Raw genomic sequence first — 25,814 nt, 5'->3', positions numbered from 1 at the left:
AAGGAGCAGTCATTTGTGGCTCACTTTTATATGATGTTTTTATTGCAACAGCAACATTAAGGCATACAGAACATTGCAAAATTTACAAAGTTAAGATTTGTCTAAAGTTTTTCCTGAAATTGTAATTGTATAGTTCAGATGTTGATATATTTGGTTTTTACTGCAAACTTTTTATTACAAGATGAACCTGAAATTAGATTCTCAGGTGCATCATAAAATGAAATATTGTTAGTCTGCAACTCTTTTCAGTAATGTGTAATACTGGGGTTCTCTTTCACTTGATTGTACTTACATTACAAAATTTGGCTCTTAATACTGAGCTTGACTGTTAAATTCTACTTATAATCATAGAATCATAGAAAAAAATTAAACATCATCAAAATCATTGAGAAATAGGTTTTAAAGGATGTTTGGATGTCATCTAGCTCAAAGCAAGGCTAATTTAAAAGTTTGGATAAAGTTGTAAAGGACTTTGTCCATCTGAATTTTTAAAATCTCCAGGGATAGAAACCTATTCCAGGGCTTAACCGTGCTCTTTGGGGAGAAAGTTTTCCTCACAGAAAGACTGAGTTTACCTTGCTGTAACTTGTGTCCTTTTGCTGTGAACCTCCGAGATGAGCTTGGCTTCATCTGCTCTATAGTTTTCCTCTACATTGTAGAAAATAGCAATTAGACTTTCCCTTAGTTTTCTGTTCTCTGTCAGCCTCCCCTCATATATTGTGGTCTCTGTCCCTTAAGTGCTTTAGTGTCTTCAACTTGATTTTCTCCTACTCTTGAGTCATAGGTCTTGGCAGTGCATAAAAATGCTGGTCTTGAAGATTGATTACTTGTAAAAAACATCTCTTTTGATGGTAAATTCAGCTTCTTTTAAGTGACTCCTTTTGTTGCTTTTGTCCTCTGATGACATCTATTCTCTTACCTAATGCTATGTATGAGACACCTTCCTTCTCCACCCTATTATCATATAAGAAGTTGAACACAGGAAAACTAAGAGCTGTAATGTATAGCATACTGGAGAGAAACAGAAGAAAACAACATTTTTGCACTGATAGAAATTACTTCATTTTGATTCCTTGAAATACTTGTGAACAACTTTGTTTTTTACAGTGCCTAAAGATTGCATCATTGCTATGTAAATCTTGGAGTAGTTCTCGTATTCTTTACTAAATTGAATAATCCCACTTCAGTTGCATGCCTTTGCTTCTTACATTGTTTGTTTGGACAGCCATGGTAGACAGATTTACAGTGCTCAAAGGACATTTGGGTACTTCTGTCTAAGTATACAAAGCAGATACTTTTACTTTTTCTTCACAAAGAGAACCTCATATGGCATTTTCATTACATGGGATTTACATTTTAATTATTTTTATCTAAAAAGTCTTTTTAGAACTATTCAGATCCTTTCTTTCTGTTCTCTTTTTCTCCCCAAATATTTTCCTTCTGTTTCTATTGTGCTGTTTCCCCCACCAAATAGGTATGTCTAACCTTTAATTGCCTTTCTGTCTTACTCCAGTAGCAAACAAAGACTAGTGCCAGTGCCAATATACTGTAGTGTCCACCTGTCACATTGCTGGACCTAATATGAAAGCAATATTTTTTGCTGGGCTGGATGCTGACACATTTCCTCTTGGCCACTTGTAAAACCATGCTGTTCTGAGACTGGAGGTATGGCACAAGATTTTCCTACCTTCTAACATGTGGCTGCCAAGACTGAATTCCTGCTGGGCCCTGTAAAATTAATCCAGCAAAGAGTTCATTTCATCAGGAAGAGAGGGCTACTGTGAACAGGTTATCAGACTGTTAGTTGTCCTCGTGAATCTCAAAGAAACTGGCACTGCAGGCTGAGATCTACAGTCCCATGGCATCTTAAATGTGTCCTGTCCTTCAGGTGTGTGAAATACAGCCAAAAAGGCAGAAGTGAAAACAGTTTAAACTGTTTTGTGGTTTTGAGAACACTTGCCTGGATCTAGCCAAGGCATCTTTACTTGAGATATCTGATTGATATTTCATGTGACAAAGAGTGGAATACAATTCTTTTTCATATTTATGTTAAATTTTTCCAAGGTGATGCAAAAGGAAAGACTTTTGCATCCTGTTGCAAGTAATAGTGAAGATGCCCGCTTTATCAGCTCTTCTACTTAACCAATGATTTTCCCAGCAGTAAGCTCTTCCCTTAACCTTTATTTTAGGGTACAGGAAATTATTTGAATGTAAATTGTGGTGATGATCTTTCAGCTCTCTTTTTATGGTCTGAGAATTCTTCAACCAATAGGAAGAAGATGGCCTCAGATTTTTCCTTATCTATTTTAAGCCTTGGCCTTCCAGTGACTGCTTTTTCTTGAGGCTCTTGATGAGCTTTCATCCCTATTATAGATACATTTCTCACTAGAGTATTACATATTTTGTCATTTCCCATTTATTATTTTGTTTTCATGCATTCAGTTCACACACTCCCCTATAGGGATAAGGTTACAATCATAAACCTTCAGGGCTATCAATTAACTTTCTATTTCTGATTTTTTTCTCTTTGTGCTAATGCCTGTAAAACTGTGAATACACGGCTTTGTGCACTCTGTGTTTTGAGCTGAGTGTTGTTCAACAATGCAAGACCTATCCATCTGCAGAGGGATTACTCTTCTCAGTTGTAACACCAGCCATGGAGTCTTTAAATATATATGTTTGGCTAAACATGGTGTTGTTATCTTACCCATGTTATACACACTCTGCAGATCTTTGCATGATGATGTAAAGTAATACTGTACTTCTGTTTCTAAATGCCAGTCAGGTCACTCCTCTCTTAGTATTTTGGTTTCTCGAAGATGTTCACATACTTTGTCCATAGTCCACTCTCTGTATGCTCCAGTCAGGATCATGTAATTTCTTCTGCGTGGCACAGTCTTTTAACTGTGTCCTGGGTTAACTCTGGGTTGTTTTTTTGACCCACTTAGAATTTATCTCTTGTTACAGACTTATTTGTCACAAACAATATCACAGTTTGCCGTTCACTCTTCTATTACTTATGCGAATTGATTCTTTTATTCTTAAAAAAAAAAAAAGTACTTTCATTTTTATGTGGAGCCCCGGCCTCAACAAATTACTGTATTTGACTGATGTATATTGGTAAAAGTTCAAATTACCATAGAAAGAGATAATGATCTCAAGAAAAAAAAAATAAAGGATTAAATGGTTATTCACATAAAGTAAATAAAACAGACCTCAGTGCCACCTTACTGCTACACCATGAAATGCTGAACTGCACCACTTTTCTTGCAGATGTTCTCTGATATTTCAGCTAGGTGTTTTGACAAGACTAAGGCAAATTCCATTTGTCTATGTATTGCTGAACATTCAGTTCTCCACCTGCAGTCAGTGCTGACTGGAGCAGGTCAAGCAGAACAGGTCACTGGGAGCACTGGCTTTCTAGGGAGTTTCTGTTGAATATTTGACACAAAGAAGAAAAATTGTCCTGTGAAATCTGCCTATTCTGATTGTGATTCCAATATCCTGCCCAGCTCCGATACAGTTCTTAAAAATCTTGTTTGGTTTTAGAGGGTGACAACAGGCCCTAGAACAACATGGGATGTCCAAATTGCAAAACTCCCAGAGATTTCAAGGTATGTGTTTTTAGGAGGAAGGAAGAGTTTTCTGTCCATTCACTGACGTCACTAATAATGTTAGTCAAACCTTTCTCACTTGTACAAAGCTGTCATTACATGAATATGACAGCATAAATGGAACAGTATACCATCCTCCAGTTGTTGTTTCACAGCTTTACCTGAACAGTGTAAAATAGTGCAAAAGAGAGTCTGAACCATGGATAGCAGCATGCATGAAAGAGCAAAATATTGGCAATCAATCACAGCTGGCATGCGGATCGGGAAAGATAATTCTGTCCTGAAAGATGTACAATACACACCAGACAAATGTTCAATAAGCACTACTTACCTACAGCACACAATTTCTTAGCAAAGAAATGCTATTCAAACCCCTCTGTGAGTTTGATAAATGTTTTATTTGCATGGCAAGGTGTGAAAGAGGCAGGAGCTGACACATCAACATGTAAATAAAACATTTGTCAGACATCTCTAGAGATTCTGGGTAGTACTGTCAGTGGAGGAGCAGTCTGGGAACAGATAAGCCAAGTTATCAATGTTATTAGTACCATAATCAAACTGGACTGATGACACTGGTGTATACATAATTCAAATGAATTTATATTTTTATTATGATTAATTTTGTTTAATGAGATTTCATGTGTTTGAAACTTGTATTTGCTTTTCCACCTCACACTCTGCTATACTGTTACAATTTAGATTTTGTCCTTGCAAGATATTTCTAGAAAGAAAATTTTCTGAAGGGGCTTAGGAGGTGCCTGATGGAGCAGCTTTCAGAGGAACAGAATGGTGTGTCTACAGGCTGCAGTCACAATCTGGTAGTTTTTGAACCATGCAAGATATAGTAGAAAATAGAAAATACACAAATACAACTACTGCTATGTTTAATTTTCCTTCTTAACCTTTCTTGTACAGGGTTATTAACAGTAGTTGTATTTTGCAAAGTTGCCCAGTCCTGTTTCAGATAACACTTCTTAAAATCTCTGGTGTAGGTCTGTCTACGTGCATGCATATACACACAATCTAAGTCACAGAATCACAGAATCATCTAGCTTGGAAAAGACCTTGAAGATCACCTAGTCCAACCATTAACCTAACACTGACAGTTCTCAATTACACCATATTCCTAGGTCACTGTCCACTTTAATGAATAGATGAATTTGTCAGGTTAGAAAAGATGTATGTAGTGTTAACCTTAGCCATTTGGAATACATTGTTGTATTTCTTAAGTGGACTGTAAAGCTCAAAGTACTTTTACGCAACATGACACAAGCTTTTATGAACAGCTCCATCTGGGACAGAGTAGGACCAAAAGAATTTCCTGTAAACTCTGAATTTGCCTCTAGCAGGGCATACAAGATTTAAACTTATACCCTTACTGTGCCTCTTAAATTAAAGATCTATTATTCTGTGAGTGATGTTCTCTTTCTCTGGGCAAGAAATGTAAAATAAAGTGAGTTGCTGTTATAAGCACTGCAATGTGGGCAGAGCCACAAGGTCGTCTGATTAATTTCTGTGAGGAAGTGTATTTTGGGAAATCTCCATTTTGGACTGCTTATGTCAAACTGTTACATAGGCTAAAGGTTTATCTTGTGTTATTCTGGTCAGTCAGATGCAGATACTGAGGAAACAGACCCTGCACTATATCAATTTCCATACAGCACAGATACAAAGGTCTGGTCCAAGGCATGGGAAGGCTGCTCCAGCCAGGCAGGACAATGGGGCATCAGTGAGGGCTGTGAAGCCCACTCTTGGCCTGTCTCTCCATGTTTATAGGGAAGGGGTAGGGTGGGTGCAAGGGCAGCACTGTCCTGCCACCCCTTGCACCCAGTCTGCAAAAGAAAGTATCCACTGTCTGCAGGGAGGTGGCTCTGCCCTTACTGCTGGGTGCTGCGGCAGTCAGGAAATGAGATATCGCCCTGTTGAAAGTCAGTGCAGATGGCAGTGGCTAATTATGCACTTTACAGCAGCAGGGAAAAGCAGAAGGGAGGGCATTAGGAATGGTAACTATTATGCAACTGGTAATTTAATGAATTCACTCTTGGGATTCTTCTAGATTTCCCTAGTGTGGTTTGTTTAGTTTTAATTGAAGATATCCATATATGGGGTTAGATTTAGGTAATAAGGGTTTGTATCAGGCTCTGATGATCCGGTTTCTATGGTGGAGTGGGTAATTAAAATAAAAACCCTACTTATCTGTCATTTACATAAAATCCTACAAAGTATCTCAGGCCAGTTCCTGTTCTAAACAGGTAATTCTTTCTATGCTGCATTTTATCTGCAAATGTAAACTGATGAAAGCTCTTATGTCTTTGGCATAGAACCACAACACTGTGCATCGTTCAGACAAGGTGCCATTTCAGTGGCAGTTCCAGAGACATACAAATTTTGTATCAAAAATTTATCTGACTTCAGACTGCTTGAGATTTTTTTGGTAGAAAGGCCAGAAAAATATGGTTACTACTGCTGTGAAAAAACCATCTTTTGGGCAAGCTGCATATCTGTGAGTTTAGTCAGTTTATTACATATTCTTGTACCTATACAGAGATCAAGAGACTGATTTTGTGATCTAGTTTGTTCTAAGGGATGCATTTGCAAGGATGCTTTTTAAAAAAACCTGATGACAATTATCCATAAATGCATACTACTTTGTCTTCAAAATGGTCGTGATGCTATGATACTGCTCTCTGAAAAGATATGTTTCTTATTCTTCGCTGTGCTAACAATCAAGATCTTAGCACCAGTCTGAGATTCTGTGATTATGATTAACCAACCCCCATTTGTGTCTTTCTGTTATTTGCATTACAATACTGTCTGTGATTATTTAATCATATGCTATGTTATCCACGTAAATCCTTGTCTCGTGGGAGTATAATACAGACTTTTTTTGGAGATGAACCAAAGGTTTGTGGTTAAAAAGCTTGATATCTCTAGCTCCTACCTAATTTGTTGCAGATGCTAAAAAGGAGTGGATGAATAAAACTGTGAATATAGCTTTGACAATACTATTTTTCCCCTGTTGTTTCAGAAGGTAAACAGAAAAGTTTTGGAAAAGTCAATTATTATTATTGCAGTCTGGCAAAAACCAAAACAAACCAAAAAAGTATTTCATATCATCATACCAAATATATTTAAGTTATTTCTTCCCCATATAGGAGAATTTTGAAAGCAGACAGCTATTTTAAATCAAGGGTCAAAGTGATTATACTCAAAAGCCTCTTTTCTTTCATCTGATGCTGTATACACTATTACTCTGTGAAAGTGTATTCTGTTTTATGCTCATCTCTCTTAATCTCTTCTTTCTCTCTTCACTCTAAAACTTAATTTTCTGCCAAATTTTCTATTCAGTGAAGAATGAACCCAGAAGGGAACAGTGCAAAGAGAAAGGACATTTTTTATGGACAAAACACTAGAGTGTCAAGGATTCTGTTCCTCTTGATTCCACATTATGTCTATATAATGGTAGGCCTGTTACCCAAAGTTTTCACAGATGATTGCTAATATTAAACTCTTCATTTTTTGGTTACCCAGCTCTCCACACCTGCTATCTGATGTCCAGAAGTGTTGACCAGCTGCCTCTATTGTCAGTGGGAACTCTTCCTTACATGTACAAAGTCATCTAAAATTTTAATTACTTCATTAAGTTAGTCTCAAGCCTTCTCAAACTCAGCATCCTGAGTTAATGACATTTTTGACACATTCAGTTTTAAACTCTGAATCTCAGTACAAAACGAAATGAGCATATGTATCCCATTCTAAGGGAAGAGAAGTACATTTTACGGGAATACTGTGAAAATAAACATTGATAAAGAACTGATACCCAGATTCTCAAAAAGCATCATCCAAATCAAGACCTCAAAATGTTTGCCTGCTTCAGGTCTGGCTCAAAGTCTAGACCAACTCCACTGCTTCCATGAACCTTCAGTGAGAAGGAAAAACAGGCATCTGGCCTGGAAGAAAATATCTTATACTCTGGCCAGATGCTCAGTTTGGTTAATCAGAAGGCCAGTACAATGAGTCACAGGACACAGTCTAGGCTTAGCCCAGAAGGAAATAAACATTTGACTCCTGTGATGGGCTTTTCAACCTTGTACTGAACTCCTAGAAGCAGGTATGAGTGCAAGTGTTTTTTCTGAAAGTTAGTGTGCTGGAAAGGTCTATAAATGTGCAAAAGAGTGAGAACTCCTCTAAGCACGTCTGGGAGAGCTCTTGAGGACTTAAAACAGCATAGTGATCTCAGGGGTTGGGGACCCAAAGGGACTGAGATGTGTGAGAGATGTCCCCCCTCCTGCTCTGACAGGATGGAGAAGCCTCCACTGCTGAGCATCCAAGGCATATGGAGTTGGCTGGTGGCATCAAGACTGCTCATAAAACCTCACTGTGTCAGTCAGTGTGTTTGCTAACCACTTGTGTGACTTTAGTGCCTACATGCCATATTAGTGGGGTATTTATTTCAACAACTATAAATGACAAAGTGCTGAAATCAGTATTGGACATAACAGTGTAGCCTTACTTGCTATTCTGTGTGTGAGAAATGGGTGCTTCTAGTGTGAGGTCTAGTTGGTCCCTTTTTGATGCTTACCTTAGGTGCAGTGTGTTGACCCAAAAGAAGGGCAAATGCATAATATCATCTTACCTTGCTTTAAGATTCAGATCTAAGATTACTTTCTGAGACCGTTGGAGAAAAGCCTAGAAAGAAATCACTACTTTTCTGTATTTGCATGGTGGACAATAAGAAGTGCATGAAGCTATAAGATAAATAAGTGAGGAGAAAGAGAGAAGCTGGACTGGTACTTTTTTACTGAGAGCTCTCCTTTTCTCTTTCCTTTCTTTATGTAGCTAATCCTAGTTGCAACAAGATAAAGTGGATTGGATGCATGTAATTACTAATATCTGTATTTTTCTCTTTGAGATGTTCAGCTATGTGTCATTTGTTTTTTTGTTGTCTCTTGTCAAGGACAATATTGGTTTAAATAAGTGTGTTAAGATATAATTTCTGACTTTTTTGGACATCAACTCAAAATATAAATTATTACCACAGGGAGTGATTGTTAAATTCAACACAGATGATAGAAATTTCAGATTTTCATCAGTAAAGACAACAGGCAATTGTCACAGAAAGTTTTCATTAAGACTATACATTATGACAGCTTCCTTCCAAAATCAGCACAGGCAAACAAAATTGTCTGTATTGAAAAAGAAATGACTTTGATCTTTCCTTCCATTGCTAAATCCATGTTAGTGAATTGACTCTATAAACATCACAAATGTTGTGCTGCGGGTTTAAGATTTGATGTTTGTGTCATATGTTGATATGTGAACATGTATACGTATATGAAAATGAGAAGTAATGGTACCACATCACTTGTAGCTAACTGTCATAGTACCTTATAGCTAGAATTTTGAATCTCAGATATCAATAGTGGTTGTTTCTGGTTGTTTCCGGAGACCTTGTTGCATGTGAGACGGAACAAAATGGTAGAGAGGAAAGAAAGAATAAAGATTAAATGTAGGGGGTTCTCCTTTTACAATGAAATATCTTGTTTTTTCATGCATTCTCCCCTCTCCTCAGACTTTTTTAGCCAGTAGCCAGTAGCCACAGTTGATATGTAACATGTCTCTAGACAGAGCTGGGAATGTGTGCAGTGATGGAGACTCTGGTGCTTGGGTACTGTCACGTCCCGCTCAGACGAGGGAGATGAGTGACTTAGATTTGTAAATCCCCAGTGGAGTGTACAATGGTGAAAGAAGTCTCAAACTCCAGACATTTATTAACTTCCCGCAATGTGCTAATTGGATACACAATAATTGACTAAGTATATAATGAATTACAGCAAGTAATATAGTATGCCTTGCATTACTTAATGGTAGTGCAAGTAATATAGTATGCCTTGCATTACTTAATGGTAGTGAGGTAAAAGGGGAAAAAGAAAAGAAGGGAGAGAGAGAGAGAGAGAGAGAATAGAGAAGCAAAGATCACTGGTTTGAGTTCCTGTGTTGGTCCCACCCAAGTTCATCAAAAATGCATCAGTCTTCTTCTTCACTTCTTCATGTCTTTATTCTTTCTACATTTCACTCCTCGCTCGCCCCTCAATATATACACACTTTCCTTGGGTCCATCACTTAGGTCAACCCACATGCCTACTTGTCCCATGTATGGGGAGGGGTAAAGTGCTTCATGGGATGATGTAATTAGCATGATCTTGTTAAGCATATTAGCATATTCAGGGATGTCAACTTTAATATGCATTTTGTGGATAGTAAAGCAAAGGTCTTTCACTGGACAGATGGCCCTTGAAACTTTACAAGATGGACTAGAGCAGAACCATCTTGTCTCCACAGGGCTCCCTCCTTCAGCTGCATCTCATGCCATCCAGGCAGCCTTATCAGCTCCAAAATCCACACCATTCACCCTGTGACTATAGTTTTGTTACTTGCAAGTGTTTGAGACATTCGCCGTCTCAGAGGGCCTCCGGTCCCCCCCATCCCTTATCTCTCTCAGGCTGTTTATTCTTGCAGGCCTGTTTCTCTCAGGCCCTGTTTTTGGGGAGTTACAAGTCATCTCTCACAGGTACTCTGAAGGTGCAATTTTTCATTCCTGCATTCTGAGCACAGTGACAGATGCCAGCTGTCTAATCAGTCAATGCTCATATCTCTTGTGCTCTCCTCTTCTCCCAGTGTCAGCCACTCTTGCTTATCGTTGTTTTGATGTGAGAACTATTTGAGCCCAGTGTGATGAAGTCAGGGATCAGGAAAAGAAGCACTCCAATTCATTCTGATATAAATATCTTTTTGTCTTACTGTTTTAATTTTTTGGTTTTGTCACTAAAAATCCTCAGAGAGGAGCATAACTAAGAGATATTAGAAGCTTTTTGTTTTAAAGTTCACATGCACAAATTTTACAACCTATTGAATAGCTTAGTGGATAAAACCCAGTACTCACACTTGCTGGGTAGGCGATCTCATCATAAGGATATTACATAAAAGGTCACTAGCACCCTTCTTCTGCCACCTTTTTTTAATGTAAGTAACAACAACTGTTATATGCTGTGTTGTACTCAGTGGTACCACTGCACGTTAATCTTGTGTTGAGGCTACATACTGAATCAGTGTTGGGGGCAAAGATACCTGCATGCTTAGTGACAGTGTAAGTGCCTGTGGTATGTGTAACAACAAGTTATCTTGTGAAAACTTAAGTAGTTATGGCCTCTTAATAACCTAGCAGATTTTTTGGATTGTTGTGACAAATTCAGGCCCTTCAATTCCTTCTGAATTATACTGCTGATGCCAAGGCACTATTTTGGATCTCACTGCATGATTAGAGAGGATTGCCAAGAACAAATCAAGTTAGAGTTGCATGTGAGGGCCAGAAAAGTCTTACCATCGTCTTGAATATATTTTCCATGAAACTAGCATATGGTACTTGCTGTAGCTTATAACTTTTTCTTGAGCAAAATATTTAGATTTGTGATGGGTTTGTGTGGAGGGGTTTTTTGGTAGTGGAGGCGGACGCTACAGCAGTGGCCCCCTGTGAGAAGCTTCTCAAAAACTCCCCTGGCTCCAAGTTGGACCTGCCTCTGGCGAAACACAGGCCAATTAACAATGGTAGCTGCACCTCTGCAATAATGTATTTAAGAAGGGGAACCTGGGAGGGGGGTTGGGAAACTGGTGAGGTGGAGTTAGGAGATGGACATGCGAACACCGAGGTCAGTGGAAGGAAGGAGGAGGAAGCGGGGGAAGATGCACCAGAGCAGAGATCCCCCTGTATCCCGTGATGAGACAGCAGGGCTGCCCCCACCTGCCACCCATGGGGGTCACCGATGGAGCAGAGATTTGTCTGTGGCCTGTGGTGGACCCCTGGGACTCTGTGGGAAGAAGAAGCCCCCGCTGTTGTAGATCGGCGCTGGGAGGACCGCAGCATGTGGAGCTGACCCATGACGGAGCATCTTGAGAAGAATGCATCCCGTGGGAAGGACGCATGATGGAGAAAGTTTGTGGAGGACTGTATCCCATGAGAGGGAGGCCATGTGGAGCAGGGGTAAGAATGCAGAAGAATGCTTCCCCACCTTTTTCAAGAAGAAGCAGCGGACTGACTGCACCCCCCATCCCCTGCCCCTGTGGCTGGCAGAGAAGGTACAGATATCAGGAACAAAGCTGGGCCTGGGAAGAAGGAAGAAGTGTTTTTAAGATATGGTAATGCCTCTCACTGTCTTTGTTAAGTGTCGTTGTTGTGAGTGTTGTAAATTAAAGTGATGTCTTCTTTTTTCCTTCCCCTAATGAGCCTGTCTTTTGCCTGCAACTATCATGGGTGAGCTACCCCTCACTGTTCTTATCTCGATTCCTGAGACTTTTGATTCATTTTCTCCTTCCCAGCACTGGGAGGAAGGAGTGAGTGAATGGCTGCATGGCGCTCAGTTAACCTTTGGGTTCAAACAACAACAGTTTTTAATGAAGAGATCAGGTGATATCAAGTCTGCAACATCAGTAAATTATTCTAAAGGGTAATATCCTTGTTGTCAATGACTATTTTTAGTTTCCTTTTTTCTAGATTTAATTTTTTTCATTAGATCTTATTTTTTTTTTCCTAAGTATAAGCATTTTTATTTGCAAAAAATATATGATAATACATGCAAATTGTTACCAGGTTGGACCGTAACCTCATAAATAAACAAAAGAGGTTGCATTTAACTTCTCATGGTACAAACTCAAATGATTCATCTTGTTCTTTTTTAAATTCTCCCAGCATTTTTAGCACTACTAAGACTGGACAGAGCACTAATACTATACTGGAAAAGAATGAATGAATGTTTATAATCTGTATCAAGTTACACATATTTCCTGGTGTGTGCTACCATCTTGCAAACTAATCTTTGGTAGCACTTAGAGGTGAAAAAAAGAAATCTAAAGAGACCAAATATGAACTTCTCACAGATGGTAGTTTACAAACTGAGACCCAGCTTTAGAGATTCTGTTATCAGTCTTGCTAACCTGACTTAATATTTAGGAAAGGAAATGAAGATAATTTGGAATTAAACGTGCTATTCTTTGTGTCATAGAGGTGAAAGTCACAAAACAATTTTCTGTAGTGGAAGTATCAGTGCTACCAGAATTTGAATGTTTCATCCAGCGCTGGAATGGTTTACAGTCTACTGCAGTTGTAACCTAGAGGACTGAATCTTTTTGCTCAGAGGGTTATTGATTTATACTGATATGCTCAGTGCTAATGGTTTGAGGTTTACCTTGTTGATAATCCAGGATAAGCATACTGCAAAAGTGTACTGTTGACTTTGTTACAGAATTATCCTGAGGGGGAGTGATCTGGAAAATCTTCAAAACCTGCTGTCCTGCTGTTACTAGGGGTAGAGATATTGAGGTTAAATACTTAAAATGTACCTGCTTGTGTATATTCCCCTCCATCGGAAAAAAACCTTTACATTTCTTCATGGGGGAATGAGTCCTCCCTTAGGAAAAAAAAATAATTACCAAATGATCTGACAAAAAATATAAGCAGTTCAAAAATATCAACTGTTTGTAAGCAAGGGAGGTGGACTGCAGTTCAAAAGTCTCACTCTTAGGATCATATGGTAAATTAAATTTAGTCATATTGCAGCCCAAGGGATGCTGTTGACCCTGACTGAATGCTAAACCTTATTCCACTCATATCAGTGTGACCTTGATCAAGAGGAGTTTAATGTCGATTTTTGAGGTAGGGGAGAGGGGCAGGTGATAGAAGAAAAAGGTTTTACAGGATAATTCAATGGGTAAAGAATCTAAAGACAATACTTGCCAGTGCTGCATTCTGTAATATGCTCACGCTCTCCTGGGCTTTGAATCCTTTGCTGCAAAAAAAATATGAAACACGGTAAACCTCTGCATTTAGCCATCTCATTTTCATGCAATGCAAGTTTGAAGCACGTAAAACAAATGGATCTTAGCAGTCATAGCCTCTGATGGTAGTTTCTGTGCTGAAAGCTCCCCTTGTTTTAGAACAGAAAAGTGTTATGGAAAAAAGAAAACTTTATCCTGTAGGAAGAGACTGCCTTAACTAAGCAGTAGATGTTAGAATAGTCAGCCATAAGAACTGAATATCATGAAGTTGATGTTCTGCTTCCTGTAAATTCAGGCATCTGTCATTCATTTTATATCAAGGTTAATTCACACACAGACTTTCTGAGAAATAATTATCTTTAATCAGACAGGTCAGCTCCATGGCTCTAAATTCACAGCTATCATTTGCAATCTGATATGTGTTTTTCTCCCTATTTCAGACCATTTTTATGCTGACCTTTAAGGCAACAAAATAATTAAGCACACCATTGTTGTTCTGTAACTTTGAATTCACTACATTAACAAGCTCATAGTATTAAAAGGCCACTAACCCATTCATTAGATCTGATCATGCCCTTTTGGAATCAATAGCAAAAGTCACAGTAATCTGAACTGGTTGTGCTCAGACACTGGAAATTATTTGCAGAATCACAGAATAGCAGAGGTTGAAAGGGACCTCTAGAGATCATTTAGCCCACTGCCCCTGCTCAGAGCACAGGATGCCCAGAGCCATGTTCAGTTGGGTTTTGAATATCCCCAAGGATGGAGACTCCACTGTGTCACTGGGTAACCCATTCCAGTGTTCAACCACCCTCACAATCAAAAAGCTTTTTCTTGTCTTCAGATGCAATTTTCTGTGTTTTAACTTGTGCCCATTGCCTCTTGGTGGATGAAAAACTGGACATGTTAGCAATGTGCAATCACAACCCAGAAAGCCAACTGTATCCTGAGCTGTGTTGAGAGAAGTGTGGCCAGCAGGTTGAGGGAGGTGATTCTCCTCCTCTACTCCACTCTGGTAAAACCACACCTGGAGCCCTGTGTCCAGCTCTGGAGCCCTCAGCACAGGAAAGACATGGACCTGCTTGAATTGGTCCAGAGTAGGGCTATGAAAATGATCAGAGGGCTGGAAAACCTCTCCTGTGAGGAAAGTCTGAGAGAGTTGGGATTGTTCAGCCTGGAAAAGAGAAGGCTCTGGAGAGACCTTATTGCAGCCTTTCAATACTTAAAGGGAGATTATAACTGGATGACCTTTAAGGTCCTTTCCAACCTCTATGATTCTGATTATGAGAAAGATGGGGACAGGCCTTTTAACAGGGCTTGTAGTGATAGGACAAAAGGTAATGGTAGGGTGGATTCATACTATATATAAGGAAGAAATTTTTTACAATGCAGATGGTGAAACATCAAAACAGGTTGCTCAGATAGGTTGTAGATGCCCTGTTCCTGGAAACGTTCAAGGTCAGGCTGATCAGGTCAACAACGTTATCTAGTTGAAGATGTCGCTGCTCATTGCAGAGGAGTTGAACTAGATGACCTTTCAAAGTCCCTTCCAACCAAAACCATTCTATGATTCTATGATTCTCTTATCTTTCACTGGTCACCACTGAGGAAAGTCTGGCTAGTCTTTACACCCCACCATCTTTTATTTGTGCACATGGATAAGATCCTCCTAAACTTTATCTTCTCCAGACTAAAAGGTCCCAGGTGTCTTAGCCTCTCCTTAATGAGAGATGCTCCAGTCTCTTAATCATCCTTCTGGCCCTTTGCTGGGCTCACTCCAGTACATCCATGTCTCTTGTACTGGGGAGGCCAGAAATGGACTCAGCATCCAGATTTGGCCTCACAAGTGTGGAACAGAGTAGAAGCAGGGTCTTTGCCAGGAAAGTACACTGCTGACTCATGGTTGCTTTGTTAACCACCAGGACCCCAGGGTCTTTTCTGCCGTAATCAGAAGATGTTACAAGTGTACTGGCTATCAACACATTTTTCTCCCAATCAAAATATAAAAAAGGCTGGAACTACAAAATTAATAAAATGTTTAATTTTAATATTCAACTTAGACTGTTATTTTGATGTGAATATGAATTGCCTAGTATTTGTTTAGAACTTATGCCTACATTTTCTGTTTCGTACATCTATTTGCATCCTGTAATTTAGTTTGATAGAATTTTTCTTAGGAGAAATTATACAACTAAAAGCATGCCTTTATAATATAAAAGACAAGATAAGTAATTGGTTTAAAATTATGTAGATATAAACCATTACCTGTCAAACTAAGACAATATAGATTGCTGCTTGTCAAGAGAGGGAGGGGAATGCCTTGGTGGCTCCTCTACCTGATTAAGTTTCATAACATAATCACAAAAGCTTTTCTACTGGAAATAAAAGTTACTTTTTGAACTTAATTACATATCAATACTAAATGACATCAACTAATTGCTAACAACCTGTAATGCACTTTTAACAGAAATCCTAAAACCCTGTAATTTGCTAAAAAGGTAATTTGGTTCCTTAATTGAACTTTAATTTTTCTACACACACCTCACTGATATATGGCTAATACTTGCATTGCATATGTATTATGTATTTTATATAATGCATATGCATTATGTATTTTCTCTTGTAAAATCCTGACCACAATGTACTTTTAACATTTAGCCCTTGAATTCTCCATTTTAGTAGCTGCTGTTTTATTTTGCAGAATTACTGCTGCATAGATTATTTTACAAACTCTCTTCACTAGTAATGCATCAAGATTTTCTTATCACAAAAGCAGGCTCTGCATAAACTCCACATACAATGCCCAGCTTGCATTTTATCATATATGTGAACAAGACCCTACAGAGCCTGTTTGTGGGATCGGTGCTTGTTTTGTTGATTAAGGATGCCAATTAAACTTGGACACCAGAGTGAAAAGAGCAGGTGTATTTTACTGGTGATAACCAAATAATGTGACAGCGTAATACAGAAAACATGCAGTAAGAAAAAGCAGAATAGTGCACTTAAAGCAACAAACAGGAAAATACAGGGTAATGCATCAAATCATTACTACACGAGAGAGAGAATAGTGATTAAGAGAGATACATCACCACTTGCATATATCATCATCATCCAGATCCGCAGTCGCTGGGCAGCCCCGGTTACAGCGAGGATTTGGAGAGCCTGTCCCGACAAGTGGGAAATCCTACGCTGTGCATCCACCCATAGGTGAGGCATCCAAAGTCTCGGCAAACGGGCCCAGCCCAGCCTTATATACCAGAGATTGACAAGCCAGAATAAGTGGCACCTTTGTTTTGAATGGAAAATTTCTGGTTTCATTCACCTGTTGGATTCCACCCAAAGCTTGGCCAGGGCTCGGGGGGGGGAACCAAGGGAGTTTCTAACAAGGCCAAATACTACGTAGGTTCTCAGCCTTGAACAAGGCTGTGAAAGGAAAGTTGGACACATTCTCTCCTCATTACTGATTATATTTTGTCTTTCACTAGCGAGTTTACATATTTTATTAATGACTACTTGCTAAGTTAGCAGCTTCAGCTTGGGGCCTGTTCTTCAGGCTGCAGTATTTCAATGCTTTAGCACTTTTTACACCAGCATAAATGGGTTGCTATAACTTAGTACAATACCTACTAGCACAATGGTTATCAGTTATAAAATGTACAGGATTTATCTATAGGTCAACTCTGGCTTGGGCCTGTTGTCCAAGCCTTAGCACTTCAGTGCTTCCAAATGTTTGGGAGAACTCTGTCTTTGAAGGCACAGAATGTATCTGGGCAGAAGCATTATTCTGGGGAAGGAGAGAAGATGGTTGGCAGGAGTATTTTTTCCTGTTTGATAGAAGCCATCATGAAGCTTAGTGGGTTGGGTAGCAAAATCATGTCTAGACTCTGTATTTAGTTCAGGGAGGGATGCTGTCTGTAAAGCCTTCTCATTACAAAGTGAAAAGGGAGAAAATTATTATTAAATAAAAATACTGTTTTCTTATCTACTTTTCTTGTTTTCTGATGAAGTCTAATTCATAAAAGAATATTTTAATTGCATAGCAAAACAATTAAAATATTTACAAGGACTTTCTAGGAATTAACAGACAATTGTTAAATAGTTGCAAGAGGGTCCAGGTTTTCATTGGACTGCTGAATAAAGACCTTCTCCAAAAGTAGTTTTAATTTTTTTGAAGTATGAAGACATCTGTAAAGAATGTAGTTAATAACTTTTACATTTCAAAGCATTTTTAAAGGAGCAAAAAGAACTAGAGAAGGTAATGTGAGTATTTCTGTTCTTCAGAGGATAAAATCTTGAGAGAGCAACAAAACACTCAAAATACAAATGCCAAGTCTTAGGTAGATTCAGCACACCAGGAAAAAGACTACCTGAAAAAATGGTGCTAGAAAAGAAGGAAGAAAAAGTTTCTGGTGTTGTGTTTTATATAACAGAAGTGAGAGAAGTTAGAACACAAGGAAATGTGTGTGCATCTCTTTCTTGAATAATTTCCTAGATGTATATTTTTAGTGGGTCCTTGAAGGTGAGCCTCTAAATCAGTGACACTGAAGACAACTCTAAAATTAATATAGGAACTGATGATAAATGTAATCTTCTAATTGGGTCTGAAAAATCCTGCTCAGTTAACATAAACTGACTTGTTTGGAAATGGTTTAGGAGGAAAACAACTCTGAAAGAGTTTTCTAGACAACAGTTAAGCTAAAGGATACTAATTCCAAGCAAGTTGCCCACAGATTAGCATCCTGTTTTGGATGACAGAGCTGTATTGTTTAGAGTGATGTAGAAGAAAAGGTAGCTCTCTAGTTTTAAAGAAAAGTATTTAATACTCTTACGTTATTTTGCTTTAAGATTCAATCCCTTAAATATTGTTATGGCAATGGATTCCTTTTGGAATGGAATGGAATTGAAATGTAAAGTGTGGGATTAGAGAAAATATTAGAGCTAGGTCTAGGCAAACAATTCATCATGTAAAAATATAGTCTGGGATGAGATTTTAATGAACAGTTATTTTTTCAATTTCTTTCTCTTTACCAAGGCAAAGATATTGTTTTGTGTCAAGCGAAGCAGTCTGCTGGCACCAAAATATAGTTTCATTTTCAGGGACAAACAATAAAAGGTAAGGAAAAAAGGAGTTAAATACACACACAGAACTTTCAGAGAGGGAAGAGGTGGTCCTGCCATTCCTTTCTGTAACCGACAGCCGACAGCCGAATTACCAAATGAGACTGTGGGACAGGCACTGCAATTCCTTTCATTGCCTGGGGCTTGACCCTTATTACTCTTCCCAGGAAAGTGCGTTAAGAACCATACTATAAACTCTGTGTTTGGAGGTAAGGGATTCTTAGCCATGTCTGCAGAATCTTTTCTACTTCATTCAAGCAAATTACTTCAGTGTAAGCATGTTGCTCCTCAGTTTCCCAAATACCACATTGTGAGATAACAGCAGTATATGCATATGGGTGGAGGTGCCTGACATCCACAACACATCAAAACAGGCAGCACTTCAATCCACAGGGACCTTGACAAACTTGAAGATGAGGCCAACAGATGCCTCACGAGGTTAAGAGAGAAGTTCAAAGTCACACACCTCAGAGGAATAACCCCTGTGCATCAGCACCAGCTGGGGACTGGCTGGCTGAAGAGAAGCATTGCTGGAAAAAGACATGACAATTATGGTGCATGCCAGGCAGAATACAAGCCAACAGTGCACTCTCATTGCAAATAAGACAAACTGCATACCAGGCTGTGTTATGACCAGTTCTGCTTGGCACTAATGAGACTGCACCTGGAATAGTGTCTAGTTTTGGACCACCCAATTTAAGAAAAAGATTAAGAAACTGAAACACAATGAAGGGCTGCTCAGATCACCAAGGGTCTAGAGCACACAAGATGGCTGGAGAGGTTGAAGCATCTGAGCTTGTTTAGTTTGGTGAAGTGCAGGTTAGAACTGACCAAATGTGGGGAGTTACAAAGATTGCAGAGCCAAACTCTCCTCCACAATGGCAGGTGACATAACAAGAGGCAGCAGTCACAAGTTTGAAAAAGACTGAGTGACTGGAACTGATTACCTGGAGAATTCATGAAACTTTTGTGCTTGGAGGTTTTTAAAGTTCAGTTAGGTGAAGTCCCAGCAGGTGTTATCATAGAATTGTTTAAGTTCGAAAAGACCTTTAAGATCATCAAGTCCAACTGTTAACCTAACACTGCCACTGAACCATGTCTCTAACACCACATCTATGTGTCTTTTAAATACTTCTAGGGATGGTGACTTCACCACTTCCCTGGGCAGCCTGTTCCAATGCTTGACAACACTTTTGGTGAAAAAATTTTTCCTAATACCCAATCTAAACCTCCCCTGGCACAACTTGAGGCCATTTCCTCTTGTCCTATTGCTTGTTACTTGGGAGGAGAGACTGACAGCTGTGTTGCTACAACCTCCTTTCAGGTGGTTGTAGAGAGAGACAAGGTCTCCCCTGAGCCTCTTTTTCTCCAGGCTAAACAACCCCAGTTCCCTCAGCTGTTCCGCATAAGACTTGTGCTCTAGACCCTTCACCAGCTTTGTTGCTCTTCTTTGGATGCTCTCCAGCACCTCAATGTATTTCTTGGAGTGAGGGGCTCAAAACTGAGTACTGTATTTGAGGGGCAGTCTCACTAGTGCTAAGTATAGGGGGAAAATCACTTCCCTAGTCTTGCTGACCACGCTATTTCTGATACAAGACAGGATGCTGTTGGCTTTCTTGGCCACGTGGGCACACTGCTGGCTCATACTCAGCTGGCTGTTGACCACCACCCCCAGGTTCTTTTCCACTGGGCAGCTCTCCAGTCACTCTTTCCCAAGCCTGTAGCGTTGCATGGGGTTGTTGTGACCCAAGTGCAGGACCCAGCACTCAAACTTGTTGAATCTCATACAGTTGGCCTCAGTCCCTTGATCCAGCCTGTCCAGATCACTCTGTAGAGCCTTCCCACCTTCAAGCAGATGAACACTCCTGCCCAGCTAAGTGTAGTCTGCAAAATTACTGAGGGTGCATTTGATCCCCTTGTCCAGATCATTGATAAAGATATTAACCAGAACTGGCCCCAGTACTAAGCCTTGAGGAACACCACTTGTGACCAACCATCAGCTGGATTTAACTCCATTCACTGCGACTCTTTGGGCTCAGCCATCCAGCCAGTGTTTTTACCCAGCAAAGAATACATCTGTCCAGGCCATGAGCAGTCAGTTTCTCCAGGAGAATGCTGTGAGAAACAGTGTCAAAGGCTTTACTAAAGTCCATGTAGACAACATCCACAGCCTTTCCCTCATCCACTAAGTGGGTCACCTTGTCATAGGAGATCAGGTTAGTCAAGTGAGATGTGCCTTTCATAAACCCATGCTGGCTGAGCCTGATACCCAGTTGTCCTGTATGTGCCATGTGATGGCACTCAGGATGATCTGCTCCCTAACCTTCCCCAGCACCAAGGTCAGTCTGACAGACCTGTAGTTCCCCAGATATTCCTTCTTGTAGATGGATGTCACATTTGCTAACCTCCAGGCAACTGGGACCTCCCCGGCTATCCAGGACTGCTGATAAATGATTGAAAGTGGTTTGGTGAGCACTCCTGACAGCTACGCTTCTGACAGTATGCTTGGGTGGACCCCATATGGCTCCACAAACTTGTGTGTGTTGAAGTGGTGTAGCAGGTTGCTAATCATTTCCCCTTGGATTATGGGGGCTTAATTCTGCTCCCCATACCTGTCTTCCAGATCAGGGAGCTGGGTACCCAGAGAACAACTGGTCTTACTATTAAAGACTGAGGCAAAGAAGTCATTAAGTACCTCAGCCTTATCCCCCCACATCCAGTAAAGGATGGAGATTTTCCTTAGCCCTTCCTTTTTTTGCTGATGTATTTATAGAAATATTTTTTATTGTCTTTTACGGCAATAGCCAGATTAAGTTCTAGTTGGGCTTTGACTATTCTAATTTTCTCACTGCATAATCTCATGACATCCTTGTAGTCCTCCTGAGTTGCCTGCTTGTTCTTCCTTTTTTTCTTGAGTTCCAGCCAAGGCTCTCTGTTCAGCCAGGCCAGTCTTCTTCCCCCACTGTCTTGTCTTTTGGCACATGGGGATGGCCTGCTCCTGTGCCCTTAAGATTTACTTCTTGAAGAATATCCAGACTTCTTGGACTCCTTAGGAGTCCTTAGCTGTTAGTCCTGCTCTTCATGGATGGTGGGACAAGGTGACCAGTCCAGCTACCAGTTTTATCAGCTTCTGACTATTTACATTTTCAATATGAAAAATGTATGGTTTCAACATGGAGAATGAGCACAGACCTGTTTCTGAAGCCTCTAAGTGAGAGGAAGGAGAAACAAAAGCTTTGCTGAAACCCTCCCCAGGGCTGTACAGACTGTGGGTACAAAGCAGGGCTGTCCCGCTTTCTCTGAGAGTGTTTAAACTGCTGAACTGTTGGAGAATAGAGGAAAATATCAGCAATTGCTCCTCTGATACTTTTACCAAAGCAACCCCAAACACTTTCCTCTTGTTTGAAAGGACTTGGTGAAACTGAAGTCAAATTTGTAAATAGTTTGAGATGACAGAAATCACTTTTCTGCTGAATTTTCCATTCTTGAAAATTCTTTGTCCAGCTTTAATGAAAGCTTGTAGAGGGTTAATTCAGTAACAGTTGACAGAAAAGTCACATTTGCACTTCACAAAAAAATTAAATCTTGTAACATTGCATATTTTCACAAATCACGATACACAACATTTTAAATTATGGAAAAGTTTTTTTTTTGAAACTTCAATAAACATGGTTTTGAGAATTTTGCCATGTTTCAAGACATGATAGGTACTTTGTCAATCAAAATTTTGCAAGGCTAGGATTGACAGACAGCTGGGTAACAAAGAAAATGTTCACTTGGAAAGAAATTATACAATTAAATCAGTTTTGTTATTTGGATTAATTTTGATTTTTTTCACAGAGATTTGTATAACTCCTGACAAGTCTTTCTTGTACTGGATAAGATTTTTTCCAGATTAACAAGCTGCAGTTTTGCTTCCTATGTTCTTTGATTTCCCCCCAGTTTCCTCTACATTCATGAAGTGTCAAATTAGCTAATTTTACTTAACAATTTGAATAGACTATTTCCCCTTGACATTATTCACACACTTCAACTCATAAAGAGGAAAATAATAGAAACTGCAGCACCTGAAAGGTGATCGTTTACAGGTGGCGTTGTACGACCTTTCTGAAGAAGAATATAATAAGTGTATTATATTGAAACAATGAAGTGTGTGGGCCTAAAGCTCAAGAGAAACAAGTGCTGCCTTTGTCACAGTCATGTAGAGCTCCTTGGAAACAATTAGAGAGCAAGTAATAGATCCAGATAGAGAGAAGGTAACAGTCAGTAAGGCAGCACAAATTTCTGAATTCGTTTTGGAAATGAAAGAATTCTTACAATGATTCACTGACTCATAGGAATAGTTAAGATTTTTTGACAAACTTTGAAGGAGATGGAGACTCTTAAAATGGAGGCTTTTCATACAGAATTTAGCTGAAGAGCAGGAGGAAAGACAGAGAGTAGGTGAAACAAACAAGAACAGCCTAGTAGAGAGTTGTCACAGCTGAGACAGAGTAAATCAGTCTGTGGTGTATCTGGATGCTGGGGTTTATTTAAGGACCAACAAGATGAGAACTTTTACCCTACCTGATTGTTTCACACACTCCCTCCCTTCCCACAGTGCTGTATTTCCTAGGTCCTGACTTCCCTTCCCCGCAGGGAGGTCATAGCTGCTCTGGGACAGTCATGCAGAAAGTCGGGTCAGTTCCCATTGATCCACTGCTCTTGGGTACCAGCCTTTGGCATCCCTGGCCAAGATTCCTGGGCATCCCTGGCATTCATCTCCACACAACTCTCTGATCTCCAGGATCTTCCCCCACTTCCAGGATCTTTCCTGCAGCCAGGATCTTCACCTTCTGCTTCCTAGGCCCTCTTCCCTTTTTTGACACCACTTCTTTTTGGCACCATTTCTTCTTTCTTGACCCCCAATCTTCCCATTTTCCTAGTTTAAATAGTTTATGTGCAGAAGAAAAATGCATTATTAGCTTTCTAATTGGTGAATATTTGGAAAGTCCATTTCCTAGTTCTGCCTTACAACACCTTGAACATGGCTATTCCCTATCCCTTGTGGGGGCTCTAATCTCTGTGCTCTATCTGGATGATGGGAAAGGTGAAAACACTGTTGATCATCTCAGTCTTGCTGGTTACAAAATGAGAACAAAGGCACAAAACCTTGAATCCCACTGCAAAACAGAATTTTGATTTTTTTTCTTTAGTCTATGCAGCAATCTCTGAAAGATGACCTGCTTTTCTGGAACAAATCCTGAAAAATGAAAGCACTTGATATTGTAGCAAAATAGAGAAAGTAAGCATCCATCATCTTGGATCACCTGTAAGGCATGCCAGTGTTTCCTTCCCTACTGCCAGTAGGTATACTCAGATGGAAGTGCAGAGAGCAGTAAGTGTGGATTGATGGTCAGACAAAGCAAGTTGCATAAAGTTTGAGAACGCTGAAGGGATACTGAAATTTACTGTGCTCTGATTAAGATGGACTGCCTGCATACGTTATGGACACGAGAAGAAATTACAAAATGGTCCTATGGATTAGATTGCTGTCAGCTTTTGACTGACTACAAGCCACTCACATGACTGAAAAATAGCAAGAATAGATTCCAGTGAGAAATCAGATTACTATTACACAATTTGTAGGCAATGCATGATCATGGAAGGGCCTTGGCTCAGTAATTGCTTTTACCTTGTCTAGACACTCCCTGAATACTATTATTTCAGATTAGCTTTACAGAAATGCCCAGAAACCCTGAATGGACTGTCATAAATAGGTAGTCTCTGTTCCAGAGAGCTTGCAATACAAAAGGAAACAGAGGTAACTGTTGAGTGCAATGAGAGAGTAGAGAAGAAATGTGGGAGATAATGAAGATGAGCTCATGCAGTAGTATCAGAGAGCTGTGGCTCTCTGTTGGTTTCATCTGCACATATGTATTTCTGAAATAACTCTTCTGGGGGTTTTGCAACTACAGTGAAGTGGAATTGATATGAGGCCAAAATCAGAATCCTATTATTTCACGTGTGATGCATAGATCAGTGAGCCAGTCCTCTTAACTGTGCGGAGGGCACACATTTGCAATGTGACAGAGAATTTTGCAAATTCTGAGAGACATTTCCAAATCTTACTGCTTAGTAAGTACTGCTTAGCCTCCTAGGTCGCTGACAGTTTAAGACTTCCTGGGCACTCACTGTTGACATGACACACTGAAATTTATCTTTTTAATATATTTAAAGCTTTATTATTAATGGAAAAAAACAAGATAACTTTTGCACAGGTATTTTTATTAAACTGGTAAGGAAAACAGATAAATGTAACCTTGCTACAATGTTAGCTAGACTAATCCTGAAAGTATGTTCCTAAACCAATGTGCTCGCACAGAGTACAGAACTGTTTTCACATCTCATTTCCTTAGCACATGAGATGGAAAATTAATTTTAAAACAAAATCAAATAAAAATACAGAATTATTTTTTCTGCATTTAAAAAAAAAAAAGTAAAAAAAGTAATGAAATTGCCATTAAAATAAAGATTTCACAGCCTAGGCCATAACCCCAATCAACCTTCCTGACCCAGGTGCATAAGACAAGGCAAAGGTAATTTAATATTCATCTTAGACTATATTACTAAATCCTTTTAAGACAATAATTAGAATATGGCTAGTAACAGGTCTGTTTCCTATCTGTCATGAATAAAAAGTCTATAAGTAATATAATTGCTCTAAGTCATTTACTTATAATTTGATTTCTTTTGTACTAGGAAATATGACATGAAGTCATACATCTAGATGAGCAGGGACACCATGTTTGGAAAACCATTTAAAAACTGTTATGAGCAAAACTGAGTTTTAATACAAGTAAAAGAACCACTATGCACATCCTAAGATTCTGCTAAGATGTTTTTTTGGTATTTTTCTTTTAAAAAAACATATTTTGGCCTGGATGATAGATTTCTATACAGCAGCATATGTGCCACAGGTGGCTTGTAGGCCCTCTCCAAATGTTCAGACACACAGATGGGATGTGCATCCACCAGCAGTGTTACCCACTGTTGGCACTGCTCATGTTCAAGGGCCGTAGGGCTTCATCTCTGCTAGATTCTTTTTTGTCATGGATTCCTGTGTCAGATGAAAAGAGTCCAATCTTGGTTTTAAAGGGTATTGGAAACTGCCTTGCTGTAAAGTGTAGCTGAACTATAGTTAAATGTATTTTTCTTAACAGGTTTATCTTCTCCAAGGAGTAATTGATGAAAGAGGAGAGTGTGACCTTACAT

Source organism: Strix aluco, chromosome 3 (assembly GCF_031877795.1).
Source record: "Strix aluco isolate bStrAlu1 chromosome 3, bStrAlu1.hap1, whole genome shotgun sequence".
In the NCBI taxonomy this organism is placed as follows: Eukaryota; Metazoa; Chordata; class Aves; order Strigiformes; family Strigidae; genus Strix; species Strix aluco.
Note: the sequence above shows the minus strand (reverse complement) of the source record.